Here is a 13,151-nt window from a genome sequence, read left to right as displayed (position 1 = left end):
TTCGAGACCAGCCCGGGCAACATGGTGAAACCCTGTCTTTACTAAAAATACAAAAATTAATGGGACTTGGTGGCGAACACCTGTAATCTCAGCTACTCAGGAGGCCGAGGCAAGAGTATCACTTAAATCTGGGAGTGAGCTGAGATCGCACCACTGCACTTCAGTGTGGGTGACAGAACCAGACCCTGCCTCAAAAAAAAAAAAAAAAAAAAAAAAAAAAAAAAAAAAAGTGTAGACGACTCTTTGAAGCAACATGGCTGGGAAGAGACAGAGAGAGCTGGGTGAAACTGAACATGGCCTCACAAGGGTCTTTAAAATATATATATTTTTTTTTCTTGAGACAGGGTCTCACTCTGTCACCCAGGGTGGAGTGCAGTGGTGCAATCATAGCTCATTGCAGCCTCAAACTCCTGGACCCAAGCTATCCTCCCACTTCAGGCCCCCAAGTAGCTGGGATTACAGGTTCCCACCACCACGCCTGGCTAATTTTTATATTTTTGTAGAGACGGGATTTCACCATGTTACCCAGACTGGTCTCAAACTCTAAACTCAAGCAATCCACCTGCCTTGGCCTCCCAAAGTGCTGGGATTATAGGCGTGAGTCATCCAGTGCAGCCAAGGGACTTTTAAACATTTTTAAATGACAGAAAATGGACTGTGGGGCCGGGCGCGGTGGCTCATGCCTGTAATCCTAGCACTTTGAGAGGCCAAGGAGGGTGGATCACTCAAGGTCAGGAGTTTGAGACCAGTCTGGCCGACATGGTGAAACCCCATCTTTATTAAAAATACAAAAATTAGGGGCCGGGCGCGGTGGCTCATGCCTGTAATCCCAGTGCTTTGGGAGGCCGAGGTGGGCGGATCGTGAGGTCAGGAGATCGAGACCACCCTGGCTAACACGGTGAAACCCCATCTCTACAAAAAATACAAAAAATTAGCCGGGCATAGTGGTGGGCGCCTGTAGTCCCAGTTACTCAGGAGGCTGAGGCAGGAGAATGGCGTGAACCCAGGAGGCAAAGCTTGCAGTGAGCTGAGATTGCACCATTGCACTCCAGCCTGGGCGATAGAGCGAGACTCCGTCTCAAAAAATAAACAAACAAACAAACAAACAAAAATACAAAAATTAGCCAGGCACGGTGGTGGGTGCCTGTAATCCCAGCTATTTGGGAGGCTGAGGCAGGAGGATCACTTGAACCCGGGACGTGGAGGTTGCAATGAGTCCAGATTGTGCCTCTGCACTCCAGCCTGGATGACAAAAAAGAAAGAAAGAAAATGAAGCGTAGTGGAAAATGAAGCGTGGTCATGTGCTGAGGGCTGGGAAACACTGGCAGGAGTGGGAGAGCGAAAGGAGGGCCCCGGGTGAGGTCCCTGTGTCCAGAGCACACCTGGCCCACGGTGGATGGTTTCTGAATAAGCAAGTTATTGGGGACAGACAGAGGGAGCAGGTCTGACATGGTACAGGTCCCCTTGGTGATGGGGGATGCAGAAAGGGGAAGAACAGCCGGCCGTGGGGGTTTTGGGGATGGGGAGGCAAGATACACAGGACTCTCCATGGGGCAGCCGATGTGCCTGGAGCAGAGAGAGAGCATAAGAGGTGCCCCCGACCCCATGCTCCAGGCGACACTACTGCTGGGTGCAGGTACCCCTTCCCTCTGTGTCAACCAGGAAGCACAGTCATGGTGGTGAGGGTGGAGGGAGTGCAGAGCAGGAGCGAGAGGGGCTGGGAAAAGCCTCCGACCAGAAGGCGAGAAGAGGCCTGGGCTCCAGCCCAGCCCTACCTTGGACTCAATAAGAGACCCAGAGCCGACCTCTCTGCCCCGAGAGCCTCTACTTCCCCACCTGGAGAATGGGGCCTTGGCCTCCATGTGCCGTAGGGGGCTTGTTCTGTGGCGTCTCACAAATCCTGCATTTCAGGCCTGCAGAACACAGAAAAGTCCACACTTGGGGATTCCAGGATCCTGACATTCTATAACATAATTTCTGTGTTGCCACCAGGGGTGGGTCCAACCGACGTCTCTCCCTTCACAGTGGCTCTGTCTGCCTATCCCAGCCGCCAGCTCCCCTCCCTTCCCTTCTCCCCGTCAACTCCGGGCACGGCCAGCCTCGAACACATCCCAAGCAAGCACTTGGCAGGCGGGGACCATGATTCATGCCCTTCCAGCAGGCTTCGTGGCTTGCCCGCCCGCCAGAGTAGGCAGGATATTCTTGGCCTCACCGTTTACTCAGGATTAGCAGGGCGGGGGTGGCTGGGGCAGGGGGAGGCAGACTGTGTTCTCCAGCCTCAGCGAGGTGGGGGGCGTTCATGTCTGAAGTGGCCGCCAGGCTGGCCAGGGAGGGAACATCACCCCATAAACCAAGGCCACGTCTGGGACCCAGACAGCAGAAATGGGGTGGGGCCATCGGAGGAAGGCTGCCACCTGCTCTGTGTCCAGGGAAAAAAGGAGGGCCAGGAGCCCGGGGGCAAGCGAGGCCGCTCACCCCAAAGCCCTGATCCAATTTCCCTCCATGAGCCTCTTCCTTGTTGGGGGAGCCCGGCCCTCTCCATCCCTACTGCCTAGAGCCCAGGCTGGGCCAGGAGTTGGAAGCCAGCTCCCAAACAGCCAAAGAACAGAGAAGTCAGCAGCCTCCAGCCACTCCCTCCCTCTGCCCACCCCAGCTCCCCCAATTCCCCACCAAAGCCACGCCCCCACCCACCCTCAGACCAGTACTTCAGGATGAACCTGGAGCTCCCAGGATAAGGCTGTGCCTCCCCCGTCAGACCATCATTTCAGAGCAAGACTATGTCTCCCTAAAACCAAGTGTCCTGAGCCTCACCGGTGTACACAGAGAAAGGCCAGTGTCCCAGGCGAGGGCCATGCCCCTTAGACCATGGTTCCCAGCCAGAGCTGTACCTCCTCCCTGAGATCAGAACTCCCAGGGCAAGGGCTGTCTCCCCATCAGGGGTGACAAGAGAGGACTGGATCATCAAAGTGGGTGGCCCAGGAAAGAGTCGGAGGAGAGTACAAGGTCCTCATCCACCGTGGGCTCACCTGGGCCCAGAGGAATCCGTTCTTCCCAGGTCAGATGCAAACAGTTCCTTGGTTCGGAGCAGGAGCCTGGGGCTGGACCATGGGTGAGGGCAGGTGATTTTGGAGCAGGGTCTCTGGGCAGGGAGGGGCCAGGTGTGCACAGGGCTGAGGCAGCAGTTTAGCCTCTGGTAGGGGCAGCTCTCCCCACTCCCTGCAATGCTGTGGTGGTCCGCTGTGAAAATGCGTTGTCCCCCTCGTCCAGGGCTCCAAGGTGCTGTCCCCAAGCAGTCATCACCCCAGACCTGGGTCTCTGAGGCTCAATGTGGGTGGGTCTACCTCTGCCACCTGGGGCTCCAGCTTTGTGTCAGACCCACGGGAATTTCACTCTTGACTCCACCCTGGTACTCCTCCACCTTTCTAACCTCGGTTTTTCTCATCTGGAAAATGGGGACAGGGGCACCTACAGCAGGGGTTTCCATGGTATGGAACCCTTTCCCCTTGGCTGGCCACAGGTAACTCTGGGTGACCGCAGGGCCAAGGCGCAGGAAGCAACGAAGCTGAGTCCAGCCCGTCCTTCCATCCCACGTGCAGCGCCAGGACCTTCAGGAAGTCACTGAGACAGAGCCACATGGAGGAGCGGGGAGATATCTGGCTGGCCTTGGGAGGGTTGGCCTCAGTAGCCTGTGGGGAGGCAAATTCCAGGCCCCTCTCGGCTTCCTCCTGGGTCCATTCTCTCACCCAAGCTCTGGCTTGAGCACCTGGCTAGAGTCCCTGTCCAGAGACAGCTAAGGACCCATGACCAGCCCAGAGGAGTCGGGGGCAAGGGGCATACATTCCTCTCTCTTTCTCTGCCTCATTCTATGCTCCCCAGACCAGGAGACAAAGGACTGGGTTTAAATTCTGGCTTTGTCATTCACCAACTATGAGGCATTGGGCAAGGTTTTGAATCTCTCCAAGCCTCAGTTTTCTCATCTGTAAAGTGGGAGTGGCCAGGTGCAGTGGCTCACGCCTGTAATCCCAGTACTTTGGGAGGCCGAGGCGGGAGGATCCCTTGGGCCCAGGAGTTCAAGACCAGCCAGAGCAACAAAGTGAGATCCTGTCTCTACAAAAAATTAGCTGGTGTTGCCAGGTGCAGTGGCTCATGCCTGTAATCCCAGCACTTTGGGAGGCCGAGGCAGGTGGACCACCTGAGGTCCGGAGTTCAAGACCAGCCTGGCCAACATGGTGAAACCTTGTCTCTACTAAAAATACAAAAATTAGCCAGGCATGGTGGTGGGTGCCTATAATCCCAGCTACTCGGGAGGCTGAGGCAGGAGAATCACTTGAACGTGGGAGGCGGAGTTTGCGGTGAGCCGAGATCGTGCCATTGCACTCCAACCTGGGTGACAGAGCAAAACTTCATCTCAAAAAAAAAAATTAGCTGGTGTGGTGGTGTCCACTTGTAGTCCCAGCTACTCAGGAGGCTGAGGTAGGAGGATCACTTGAACCCGGGAGGTTGAGGCTGCAGTGAGCCAAGGTCATGCCACTCCACTTCAACCTGGGTGACAGAGAACCTGTCTCAAAAATAAAATAAAATAATAAAAAATAAAATCAAATGGGAATGATAGCAAAACCCAGGACCATTGGAGAATGACATGAGCTAAGGCAGGAAAGGGCCTGGCCCTATGGGACAGGGACGGCAAACCTGGGCAGTCATCTTCATCCTTTCCAGGTTCCTCTGAGGAGCACCCAGAGACCCCAGCTCAGGGGAGGCAGTGCAAACCAGGGACCCCCAAGTTCCTGGCCCGGAGCGCCTGTTGGAGAGGGACTGGAGTCCTCAGCCCTGAGCATCACTGAGGTTTGGGTGAAGGGAGGGACAGAGGCGCAGCCAGACCCTGCACATTCCAGCCCTGGTTCATTCTGGATCCAAGCGCTGAGACCTCTCCCCACCCGGGCGCCCAGCCAAGCCCCCCTGTAATGGGGCCAGATCCGGAGGACAGCCCGACCGGGCCAGAGCTCGCTCTCTGCTCAGTCCTTAAAAGTCCACCAGCCCGAGCTCCTCTTCCGCCTTGAAGGGGGCCTGCGTGTGTTGGGCTGCGTTCCTGGCATGCCATGGGTGGGGGAGCAACTGGAGGTCTCCCCAGAAAGTGCATGACTCCAGGTCAGATCCTGGGAAAAGGCCAGAGCCCCAGGACCTGGAGCCGAGGGACTGAGGGCCAAGTTGGCACTGGGGGAGAATGAGGGGAGTTAGGAGGAGGGGAGTTGGGGGAGGGGAGTTGGGGACTTCTGAGCGGGGGGAGTTGGGAGAGGGGACTTAATAAGAGGGTGGGGCTCAATGAGGTGGGACAGTGAGGAGGAGTAAAGGGGCTTAGGAGTGGGGAAGGGAACTCAATGGAGAAAAGGGAGGTTCATGCATGGCACGGGTCCCAGGCTTTCCCTCCCTGGTCACACTTCTCCTGCCACTCAGTTCTCTTCACACCACCCACCCTAAGCCGTGCCCTCTGACCTCCCACCTGCCTGGGGCTGACCACTCTGCCTTGTCTCTTTCCATCCAGGGCCTTGGGGAACTCCAAGACAGAATGGCCCGAGGCCTGGACACTCTCTGAGGACATCTCTGCAAAGGCCCTAGTGGCCCAGGCCAGTGGGATACGGGCTCCTGGCCCTGTCCAGACTCTCATGCCGTCTGTCCAGACTCTCATGCCGTGGGGCAAGGGCTCAGGGGTCCCTCCCTGCGTTTGCTCTGGGGTGGCAGAGAGCCATTATGAGTCAGTTCAGGTGGTGGGCTGCTCTCTCTGGCAGCCCAAGGAAGCCTTCCTAGAGGAGGAAGCCTGACCCTCCAGCTGCGCTTCAATGGGGAAGAGGCTAGGTAGAGGCCTGGCAGTGGGGCAGGGGTGGGGACTGTATGTGAGCAGTTGTGTGGCAGGTATGGCAGGAAGAAGGGCTAGAGAGGTGGGCAGGCACTGCCATCCATAGCCTGGAAAGTGTCACCAACAGGGCAGGATTTCATCCAAGAAGTGACAGGGAGGCCAGGCACGGTAGCTCAGGCCTGTAATTCCCACGCCTTCAGAGGCTGAGGCGGGAGGATGACTTGAGCCCAGGAGTTTGAGACCAGCCTGGGCAACATAGCAAGACCTCCATCTCTGCGAAAAAAATTTTAAAAATTAGCTGGGCGTGGTGGTGCACACCAGTAGTCCCAGCTACTAGGGAGGTTGAGGCAGGAGGATCACTAGAGCCCAGGAGATTGAGGCTGCAGGGAGCTATGATCGTACCAGCGCACTCCAGCCTGGAGAACAGAGCAAGACTCTGACTCTTCTTTTTTTCTTTTTTTTTAATTATTATTTTTTGAGGCAGAGTTTCGCCCTTGTTGCCCAGGCTGGAGTGCAATCGTGTCGTCTCAGCTCACTGCAACCTCCATCTCCTGGCTTCAAGCAATTCTCCTGCTTCAGCCTCCTAAGTAACTGGGATTATAGGCACCCGGCATCACCCCCGGCTATTTTTGTATTTTTAGTAGAGACGGGGTTTCTCCATGTTGGCCAGGCTGGTCTCGAACTCCCGACCTCAGGTGATCCTCCCACCTCATCCTCCCAAAGTGCTGGGATTACAGGCATGAGCCACCGCGCCTGGCCAACTCTGACTCTTAAAAGAAAAAGAAAGAGAGAGAAGTAGCAGGGACTAGAAAAAGGCAGTGTAGGTCAGGAGAGACGGCCAGGGTGGGGTCTCGGCTTTGACACTCTCGCTGAGGAACAGAAGTAAGGGGGTACCCTGGGGGCTGCTGTTCCTTGTTGGGCTCAGGAAACTTCTGGGCTCCGTCCCTGCCCACTCACACACTTCATCCATGAAGGATGCATTATACAAGGAAGCCGGGTGGTTCATGCGTCCATCCTCAGGCCCTCTCCAAGATCAAGGGTAAGACCAGCTCTTAGGCCCCAAGTCCCATTAACCGAGAGGGGCTGCGGGTCACAGGGCCTGTGGCAGCTGGAGGAGTTCCTCCCCCAAGCCTCTCACCACCCACCCCCTGGGGAATGCAAGTTGCCCTGGAAATACTGTTTAGGTACAAACACTTCTTCAGGCTATGTCCTGGGGGGGATTGGGGAGGAGGAGGCAGGCTGGGCAGAGGCCAGGGGCGTGGGAGGTATGGAGAGACCCCTTTTGGTCACCAAGTGGCTCTGCTCCCCAGGGAAGGGAGGACCAGGGCTGATGCTGCGTTTCCTGAGGCCCAGAGGGAGAGCTGGGGGTGCCTAGGGGATTCCCAGCAGAGGACAGCCCTAGATCAGAGCCCCAAGGCCTAGATTCTCCACCCTGGTCTGCTACTGGGTCTGAATCTCAGTTTCCCCTTCTGTAAAATGGATAGGTTTTCTCCTTGGTTCCTTTGACCCATTTTTCAACTTTCAAGTTCTCTGCTGCTGTCATAGTCTCTTCTGAGGGGAAGAGAGGTCCAGAAGCCTTTCCTGCACAGCCCCTTGAAGAAGCCTCTCTCTGCCACTTGCTTCCTGACTCTGTGAGCCCACGTGAGAAGGAGCAGCTGGTGGGCAGAGCTGCCGAAGGACCCGAGCTGGAGAAATATCCTGGAAAGGCAGGGTGGGGAGGAATTTGGAAATTTTTAGAACCTTGACAGCCCCGTGAGTCAGTGGGGCAGATGGAAGCGATTAGGCGCTGGCAGGAGGCACCGTGGGGCGGAGACGGGAACCAAGTATGGCTTGGAGCTCAGACCCCGACGAGGACGGGTGGCTTCCTCCAAGCCTGCTGTAGCCAGCCGCTGGGGGCCCGGGCCTGGTGTGCATGTTTCAGGCACCAAGACAGACCGTGCAAAGAGGTTCATGTGATGGGGTGCCCAGGATGCTAGGGCCACAAGAAAGGGATGGGACACAGAATGAGGAAACACTCCTGCCATGGGGTCACAACACTGCTGCCAGAGGAGGGCAGGCTTCCATTGCCTGTCCTCTGCCCCCAATACCTACACCCCTTCACAGCAGGATCTACCCTACTGATAATACAAACACATTCCCCAACAATCCAAAATCATATACTTGGCCCGGCGCGGTGGCTCACGCCTGTAATCTCAGCACCTTGGGAGGCTGAGGCAGGTGGATCACCTGAGGTCAGGAGTTTGAGATCAGCCTGGCCAACATGGCGAAACCCTGCCTCTACTAAAAATACAAAAATTAGCTGGGCATGGTGGCAGGCACCTGTAATCCCAGCTACTCCGGAGGCTGAGGCAGAAGAATCACTTGAACCCTGAAGGTGAAGTTTGCAGTGAACGGAATCGTGCCACTGCACTCCAGCCTGGGCTACAGAGCAACTCTGTCTCAGAAAAAAAAAAAAAAAATCATATTCTCCCCTGACAGCAGGCTGCCCTTGTGCCTCTCAGGGATGTCTCATCTCTAGGGGAGAAGAAAGCAAAGAGTAAGTCATCTTTCAAAGAATTCAATTTGTTAAATTTTTGTTAGAGACAGGGTCTTGCTCTGTCACCCAGGCTGGAGTGCAGTGGCGTGATCATCACTCCCTGCAGCCTTGAACTCCTGGGCTCAAGGGATCCTCCCACCTCAACCTACCCCATAGCTGGGATTACAGGCATGCACCACCATGCCCAACTGATTTTTAAAAAAATTTTTGTGGAGACGAGGGTCTCACTGTGTTGCCCAGGCTGGTCTCCAACTCCTGGCCCAAGTGATCCTCCTCCTTTGGCCTCCCAAAGCACTGGAATTACAGGTCAGGATTATGCCCACACTTATGTGCTGGGCATGTCACAGTGCCCGGCCAGAATTCAGTTTTAAAACTGAATTTAGATCAAGCACCTCCCTGGGCCAAGCACACGCCAGGTTCTGAGGACCCTAAGAAAAGCCAACTGAGGCTGGGTACCGTGTCTCACACCTGTAATCCCAGCACCCTGGGAGGCCAAGGCGGGAGGATGACTTGAGGTCAGGAGTTTGAGACCAGTCCAGCCAACATGGTGAAACCACATCTCTACTAAAAATAGAAAAATTAGCCGGGCACGGTGGTCCACACCTGTGATCCCAGCTACGCGGGAGGCTGAGGCAAGAGAATCGTTTGAACCCGGGAGGCGGAGGTTGCAGCGAGCTGAGTTTGTGCCACTGCACTCCAGCCTGGGTGACAGGGCGAGACTCTGTCTGAAAAAAAAAAAAAAAAAACAGCAAAGCCAACTGGATGTCTTTCCTTAAGGGGTTCCCAGTCAAGTAGCAGAGACTGGTCGTTGAGAATCACAATCTTGATGCTTTAGAATGCATTCCTGAGGCCGGGCACGGTGGTTCACACCTGTAATCCCAACACTTTGGGAGGCTGAGGCGGGCAGATCACTTGAGGTCAGGAGTTTGAGACCAGCCTGGCCAACATGGTGAAACCCTGTCTCTACTAAAAATGCAAAAATTAGCCGGGCGTGGTGATAGGCACCTGTAATCCCAGCTAGTCAGGTGGCTAAGGCAGAAGAATTGCTTGAACCTAGGAGGTGGATGTTGCATTGAGCCAAGATCTAGCCACTGCACTCCAGTCTGGGAGACAGAGCAAGACTCTGACTCATTGAAAAAAAAAGAAAAAAAGAATGGACCCCCGGAGCTTGTGTGGCAGCGGGCTGGACTAGAAGCCCGTGTAGTGGAGGCTGGAGAGCTGAATCCAGTCCTGGAGAGAAAGTGAGGAGGAAGGGGCGAGTAGGTGGGGGGAGCCCAAAGGAAGCCTAGGAAGAGGCAGTGGGGGCGGGGGGCTTTCCACCATGCTGCTCCCTCACACAGAAGGACCAGCAAGGAGCATGGGATGCAGGGCACATGGGAGCAGGCAGAGGAGGGAGGACTAAAAAAGGGAGTGGATGGCCAGGTGCAGTGGTTCACGCCTGTAATCCCAGCACTTTGGGAGGCCAAGGTGGGAGGATCACCTGAGGTCAGGAGTTTGAGACCAGCCTGGGTGAATGGTGAAACCCCGTCTCTACTAAAAATACAAAAACTAGCCAGGCATGGTGGTGTGCACCTGTAATTGCAGTTACTCAGGAGGCTGAAGTAGGAGAATCACTTGAACCCAAGAGGTAGAATTTGCAGTGAGCCGAGATTGCACCATTGCACTGCACCCTGAGCAACAAGAGCAAAATTCCATCTCAAAAAAAAAAAAAAAAAATCACTCTGGTGGCCTGTGATCAGGCCAAGATAAAATCTAAACTAAGTGGCAGTAGGTAAAGAAGAGGGCACAGGCGGCCGGGCGCGGTGGCTCAAGCCTGTAATCCCAGCACTTTGGGAGGCCGAGAGGGGCGGATCACGAGGTCAGGAGATCGAGACCATCCTGGCTAACACGGTGAAACCCCGTCTCTACTAAAAAATACAAAAAACTAGCTGGGCGAGGCAGCAGGCGCCTGTAGTCCCAGCTACTCGGGAGGCTGAGGCAGGAGAATGGCGTAAACCCAGGAGGCGGCGCTTGCAGTGAGCTGAGATCCGGCCACTGAACTCCAGCGCGGGCGACAGAGTGAGACTCCATCTCAAAAAAAATAAATAAATAAAAGGGCACAGGCATAAGAAGGCTTTAGGTGGTAAAGTCAGCTTTGGGTGGAATTGGCATCTTAACAATCATAAGCCTTCCAATCCATGAACATGGGATGTCTTTCCATTTATTTAGATCTTCCATTTCTTTCAGTGATGTTTTGTAGCTTTCAGTGTACAAGTCTTGCACTTCTTTTTAAATAATTTAAAAATTTAAACTTGATAATAAGGTATAAGGAGGTGAGGTGGGAAAAGGAGGCATCTGGGAAGAGAGCTAGCTGTGTTCCTGTGGGGAAGCAGGAGGATGGAGATGGTGCAGGTGGAGATGGAGACAGTGGAAGAGGAGCCTGAGGTTGGGGCATTCACTGAGTCTCCTTTGAACCTGACTTTACAACATCTGGGACATCTCAGTGGAGAAGGTGTACAGACCGGGCTGAAAGACTAAAGCCTTCAATAAGGATGAAGGGTCCTAAACACAAGGCCAAAGAGCTCAGAATTTTCTTGTGGATAAGATGACGGGGCACTGTTGGCAGCTTTATGCAGAGAAGTGACACAATCAGGTTTAGAAGAATTATTTGAGCAGGAGGGAGGAGATTGGCTCAAGCAGAGAGACACTGCAGGCAGGGAGACCTAAGGTTAAGAATTTAAGTGTTTCCTTAGAGGTCAGGATCTGAGCAGTGGCCAGGGCAGGAAATGGGGTCATAGAGCAGACCTCAGTTAGCAACTAACCCAGGCTAAGTGTCACAGGTGGATCTCTCTTCATGCAAGTGGAGTCTTGACAAGCTGGGTCATAAATGATGCTTATGTTGATCCTTTAGGCCAAATGCTGCTTTCAATGACTCAATCCAAAAAAAAAAAAATTAAGAAAAAACAATTCCATCTACAGTAACATCAAAAAATAAAATAAAATACTTAGAAAAAAAAGGTTTTAAAAGAAGCATAATACTTGTACACCAAAAGCCACAAAACATCATTAAAAAAGTTAAAGATATAAATAATGGAAAGACATCCCATGTTTGTGGATTACAGACTGGTTATTTTTAAGATGACAATTCTACCCAAAGCTGATGACAATACTACCAAAAACGGATTCAGCGCATTGCCTATCAAAATCCCAGTGGTGTATTTGCAAAATGGAAAAAATCCATTCTAAAAATCAGATGGAATTTCAAGGAACGTCAAATAGCCAAAACAATCCTGAAAAAGAACATTTGGAGAACCTACACTTCCTAATTTCAAAACTTACTACAAAGCTACAGTAATTAAGACAATGTGTTACTGGCATAAACATAGACATATAGATCAATAGAATCAAATTGAGAAATAAACCATTACAATTGTGGTAAATTGATTTTTGACAGCAGTGTCAAGACCATTTAGTGGGGGAAGAATAGTCTGTTTAACAGACGGTGGTGAGACAACTGGATATCCACATGCAAAAGAGTGAAGTTTGACCCCTACCTCACACCATATATAAAAATTAACTCAAAATGGAGTGAAGATCTAAATGTAAAAGCTAAAACAAGAAAACTGTTAAAAGGTAACATCGTGGTAAATCTTCGTGACCTTAGATCTGGCAATGGTGTCTTTGATACAATGTCAAAAGTACAAGCAACCAAAGAAAAAATAGATAAATTGGATTTCATCAAAATTGAAAACTTTTGTGCTTCAAAGGACACTATGAAGAAAATGAAAAGAAAACCCACAGAATGAGAGAAAATATTTGCAAATCTTATCTTAAATGACTTGAGACTATGTTATATGAAAGGCTCTTCTTGGAAACTTCTTCATAGTGTGAACGGAGGGGGAAAGACCCTATCCCTATGTACAGCATGCAGGCATGCTGCCCTGCCCTTCGTGGAATGAGTTTACCCAAAGAGGATCTGCTCATATAGAAAACTGAGGAAGTGAAAGTGGGAGAGGGTGGGAGGAAGGAGAGACACTTGCCCCCAGGGCAGCCACAGTTCTCTGGGAACTTGCTCACAAATTCCCTGAATTCCCCCAAATTAATTTTAGAACGAGTCCTCGAAACCCAAGGAGGCCCAGGGACGGCCCGGCGCCAGTTCAGACAGCTCTCAGAAAGGGGACAGCAAGAAGGAGAGGCCGTCTGGCCTGGCCTCGTTTCCCAGCCAGGCCCCGTCCATGAGAAGGTCACGAGAGGCACGAGCCGGGGCCAACCCCCGTGCAGGGCGCGGGCGCAGGCAACAGGCCAGGAGGTCCTGAGGCCTGAGGTCTCCATTCCCACTGACATCAGTGCAAGGTGTCAGGGGGCCTGAATCATCGGGGTTGGGGCCAGCCCCCCTCCCTGGGGGTTGTGGGGAGAGCATAGCAGAGGCATGAGGCAGCCCCAGCCAGGCGGGCGGCCCTGGGTTGGGCTGGCCCTGGTGACTGCTTTATAGAATTAGTGAGTGGGACCCGCCACAGGGGGGAGGTGGAAATGTCATCGTCCTGGATTCCAACAGGCTGCACTCCCCCTCTTTCTGATTCACAAAATTAATTTCAACGGCTAGAGAGAGGAGCCTGTCAACAGGGCCAAGGGGTCATAAACACGGGGAATATTAATAGCCTCAGCCAGGCTGCCTGAGGGGCTGGGGGCCCTCCAGAGGGACTGATTTATTTAGTCTCCTCATTAATGATGTGGAAAGACAAGAGTTTGCCCAAGCCTGGGGCGGATACTGACCTACATCAGGAC

The 13,151-nt window shown here is 53.2% G+C and overlaps 1 long non-coding RNA gene across 1 annotated transcript; it reads left to right on the top strand.

Annotated features, from left to right (window-relative positions):
* The first annotated feature begins 2,571 nt into the window (after nt 1–2,571).
* LOC108526523 (uncharacterized) lies at nt 2,572–4,575 on the top strand. The gene is made up of 2 exons (XR_001884542.1): nt 2,572–3,998; nt 4,135–4,575. It is a non-coding gene; the product is annotated as an uncharacterized LOC108526523 (long non-coding RNA).
* Nucleotides 4,576–13,151: the final 8,576 nt, after the last annotated feature.

Source organism: Rhinopithecus bieti, unplaced genomic scaffold (assembly GCF_001698545.2).
Source record: "Rhinopithecus bieti isolate Rb0 unplaced genomic scaffold, ASM169854v2 scaffold_3858, whole genome shotgun sequence".
Lineage (NCBI taxonomy): Eukaryota > Metazoa > Chordata > Mammalia > Primates > Cercopithecidae > Rhinopithecus > Rhinopithecus bieti.
The sequence above is the reverse complement of the archived record's forward strand: the minus strand, read 5'-3'. Positions and strand labels throughout refer to the sequence as shown.